This window comes from Cricetulus griseus, chromosome 3 (genome assembly GCF_003668045.3).
Source record: "Cricetulus griseus strain 17A/GY chromosome 3, alternate assembly CriGri-PICRH-1.0, whole genome shotgun sequence".
Classification (NCBI taxonomy): Eukaryota; Metazoa; Chordata; class Mammalia; order Rodentia; family Cricetidae; genus Cricetulus; species Cricetulus griseus.
Window position 1 is genome coordinate 17,158,077 of NC_048596.1, and position 4,484 is coordinate 17,162,560.

General features: G+C 47.6%; 1 long non-coding RNA gene across 1 annotated transcript; it reads right to left on the reverse strand.

Annotated features, from left to right (window-relative positions):
- Nucleotides 1-1,191: 1,191 nt before the first annotated feature.
- Nucleotides 1,192-4,484, reverse strand: LOC113834822. Its single transcript, XR_004769451.1, has 3 exons — nucleotides 4,265-4,484; nucleotides 1,909-2,066; nucleotides 1,192-1,428 (listed from the first exon to the last, which is right to left on the reverse strand). It is a non-coding gene; the product is annotated as an uncharacterized LOC113834822 (long non-coding RNA).

Below are 4,484 nucleotides of genomic sequence, written 5' to 3' on the forward strand. Positions count from 1 at the left end.
AGCAGAGCAAGGAGGGAGGGAGCTACTGGCCCTCAGCCAAGAGCCCTTTGAACAATTGCACAAGGACTCCAGACTTATAAAACTGGACCCTGGGACGGGGTCAGTGACGGGATGGCAACAGTGTGGTGCCTGAGAAGCAGAGAGAGGAACACGAGATGGTTTCCCATTTTCTTGGGCAATTCTCAAATCTGGAGGAGACCTGCGATTAGCAGGGTCTGAATGGACTTGAGGACCTTCCTCGGGTGACAAGTCTCCCCATTCTGAGAGCTCCAACCATGACTGACTGCTTTATTCATCATCACCTCCCTGGGACCATTGCTCTTCCCTGCTCAGTACTGAATCCTTGTGTGTGGGTCAGACCACACCGCCCCATGGGGCAGGCTATGCAGCATGGGTTGAGAAATCTCAGAAGGCATCCTCATTCCTCTGCTGTTCAAACTTACCCAAGAAGTCACAAATGTGGTAATCAAGAGGAATCTCATGACAGTTTTGCCCGGTAATTCTCCAAGCTCTCAAGCTTCAGTGCATACTCAACTTTTCTTGTTAAAAGAGCAGGGATCAAAATAGCAGGCTGTTGCCAAGCAAGGCTAGACAGTATTCAAACATGTGTTATAATGCTGCAGGAGTAAACAAACTGGGGTTACTGTGAGGTCATACAATCCATAAGACTGAAGACGTAAACGAAGTCATAAGAAGGCTTCCAGAGAACCCTATAATGACAGGATATTTTACATTAAGAGACCCTGGGCCTGGGCTTGACCATGAGGCATGAGCTCTAGCCTAAGGAACAGTGATGAGCTATGAGGAGATAGATCCTACCTTGACCCATATCTGAAGATGTTATTCAGGGAAGGGAAGCAAGAGAAGGATGGGTGCAGAAGTGACCATGTAGTTGAGATCTGTGGCTCTGCAGCTGTCTCACCCTAAATGAATGTCTGTTTATCTAAATTATAAATTATTATTTAAATTATTAAATGTTATAAGGGGAACAAACAGTGTGGACAGTGGGTGTGAGGAGCCTCAGACTCAGGCTGCCTCCTGACCAGCTAAGCAAAAGCCCATATATGGTTCACGCCAGCCTCAAACCCACAGCAATCCTCCTGTCTCAGTTCCGGGATTACAGGTATGCATCACCATGCCTGGCTAAGAGAGCCATTTTCTTCCCTATGGAGAAAGTTGTGAAAACATGAGTTTTCCTGAGATTCAGAAATAGTTTACTGCCCATAAGAGAGAAGAACAGACCAAGTTCTCAGACCAAAGCGAGGGATCCCTAGGGCTCTGGGGAAAGGCTGGCTTGCGGCAGCCAGGAACCCTCGTGGTTACAGGAACATGAGCAGAGCTGAGCTTGAGATGCCTGCATCGGATCTTTCCCTTCAGGTCCTCATCCAACCTCATTTCCATTCGGAAACTGGGTTATCTCCTTGGAACCTGGAAAAGAGACAGACATTCACGAAAGAGCGAGACAAGCTGGCAAAACCACATGGCGATTCGGTTTCTGATTGAGAATTGAGAAGCGGTGACTCTATATCTCTTCATCTCTTTGACCTTCCAATCCCAAATCTAGGACTCTGTCAGCATTGTTGGTAACAGCTTCTTTTAAGGTGATAAATGTCAACAAGGAAAAAAGGTTAGGTAAATAGTGATGCAGCTTCAAAGTGCGTGATTGTGGAGAACGTAAATGTTTTGGAATGCTATTTGGTGTCAGAGACAGCACCCACCACCTATTGTACTGTTTCATACACTCCACGGTCCAAATTTTATATGTATTTTATACTGACACGGATGCAAAGAATAAAATGAATTTTAAAATAGCAGAGGTCATTTCCAAGCAATGTAATTCCAGATTTTTCAGCTTGGTCAATTTTTCTTCTGCCATATTTGATGTTTTCATCTTTGGAAAATAATTACCTATGACAAGGAAGCCATCTGTCTTTCTGAGACTGGAGGCTCATTTGGTCCTAGGCTCAGCTCAGCAGGCTGTCATGGGTTCAGTTCTTACTCTGGAAGTCCTCCATGGGTGGTGGGTGGGAACGTTGTGTAAATGGCTTCCTCCCTGCAGGTTCCAGCTGGAAAAGGAGGAACACGGAGAAATGTGTGGTGAGTATGACGAGAGACATATTGGAAGCTCCCAGTGGTTCAGAGGGATGGACTGTTCATCCACAGGTCAAGAATAACACCAAACTACAGTTCAAAGCCAAATTTGACGCAGGCTTTAATTAGATACCAGTCAAGTTGATGGACTCTCCGGCCTGGTCCGTCCGTAACTGGCTTCCCAGAAAATGGCCACGAGTCACACTTTGCAGAGGCTTAAAAAGGCAACCCCACAAGGCCACCCTATTTCCCATCAGTCCAGTCAGGGGCAAGAATGTACCCTTACAGTTTTCCTGCCCACACACACCCCTCCCACCCCCCACCCTCACCCCCTACATCCAATCAGAGGTGAACGTACACCCTGAACATATTTCCTGCCCATGTACCTCCTGCCCACATGTGATCAAGCACACCTGGTACAGGTGCACATGGGTCAAACAAACGTGGTTAGTGGAGTGAAACATAACCAGCCTCCAGCATTTAACTGGTTCTCACAGGACCAGGAAGTGGCCAGTCATGAAGGGGAGCTGGAGGGAGTGGCATTGAGATGAGCTTTTTAGGTGGGTGGAGAAAGGAAGGAAGAAAGGAGGAAGGAAGGAGGAAGGAAGGAAGGAAGGAAGGAAGAAGGAAGGAAGGAAGGAAGGAAGGAAGGAAGGAAGAAGGAGGAAGGAAGGAAGGAAGGAAGGAAGGAAGGAAGGAAGGAAGGAAGGAAGGAAGGAAGGAAGGAAGGAAGGAAGGAAGGAAAGGAAGGGAAGGAAGGAAGGAAGAAGAAGGAAGGAAGGAAGGAAGGAAGGAAGGAAGAAGGAAGGAAGGAAGGAAGAAGGAAGGAAGGAAGAAGAAGGAAGGAAGGAAGGAAGGAAGGAAGGAAGGAAGGGAGGGAGGAAGGAAGAAGGAAGGAAGGAAGGAAGAAGGAAGAAGGAAGAAGGAAGGAAGGAAGGAAGGAAGGAAGAAGGAAGGAAGGAAGGAAGGAAGGAAGGAAGGAAGGAAGGAAGGGAAGGAAGGAAGGAAGGAAGGGAAGGAAGGAAGGAAGGAAGGAAGGAAGGGAAGGAAGGAAGGAAGGAAGAAGGAAGGAAGGAAGGAAGGAAGGAAGGAAGGAAGGAAGGAAGAAGGAAGGAAGGAAGGAAGGAAGAAGGAAGGAAGGAAGGAAGGAAGAAGGAAGGAAGGAAGGAAGGGAGGAAGGAAGGAAGGAAGGAAGGAAGAAGGAAGGAAGGAAGAAGGAAGGAAGGAAGGAGGAAGGAAGGAAGGAAGGAAGGAAGGAAGGAAGGAAGGAAGGAAGAAGGAAGGAAGGAAGGAAGGAAGGAAGGAAGGAAGGAAGGAAGGAAGGAAGGAAGGAAGGAAGGAAGAAGGAAGGAAGGAAGGAAGGAAGAAGGAAGGGAAGGAAGGAAGGAAGGAAGGAAGGAAGGAAGGAAGGAAGGAAGGAAGGAAGGAAGGAAGGAAGGAAGGAAGGAAGAAGGAAGGAAGGAAGGAAGCAGGAAGGAAGGAAGGAAGGAAGGAAGGAAGGAAGGAAGGAAGAAGGAAGGTAGGAAGGAAGGAAGGAAGGAGGAAGGAAGGAAGGAAGGCTGCTATGTACGTTCCACCCAGAGGCCAAGCAAGCTGTAGCATATTATGTTAATGCTCATATGATCTTGTGTGTGTGTTTGTGTGTGTTGTATACAAGGGTGTGTACGTGTAGATGCAAATGACCAAGAGAGGCAAGAGTTGGCACAGGCTGTCTTTATTGCTTTACACTCGTTTTTGAGAGAGTATCTCACGGAACCTGGAGCTCACAATTAAGCTAAACTGACTGGCATTCCTCCACAGCCTCTGTTTCAGTCCCTGCCCTATTTTAGTTCCTGGCTTGGCTTCCCTCAATGATCAACTATGATTAGTTGTAAGCCAAATAACCCCTTTCCCTTTCCCTTTCCCAGTTGCTTTTGGTCATGGCCTTTTTTTGAGGTGTAGGGGTGGGGCAGGGTTTGAGACAGGATTTCTCTGTGTAGCTTTGGAGCCTGTCCTGGAACTAGCTCTGTAGACCAGGCTGATCTCAAATTCACAGAGATCCACCTGCCTCTGCCTCCTGAATGCTGGGATTAAAGGATCATGGTCTTTTTCTCAGCAATAGAAAGTATACTAGAACGACCAGTGAGTCCCCATGCCTCTACTCCCACACCACCCCATGGCTGTTGGATCATACCTGGCTTTCACAGGGTTGGAAGCTCGGGCCTTCATGCTGCCTCAGCGAGCGCCTTAACATGCGGAGCCGTCTCTCAAACTCAACTCTTACACTCCCAGTGCCTCCGGGGTCTATTTTCATTATCAGAAAAGAAACTGGGGTTCACAAAGATAACTGCCCCTGGAATTAAACTTCAGAACCAGGATTGGGTTACAAAGAAACCGATTCACACAGGAAGACA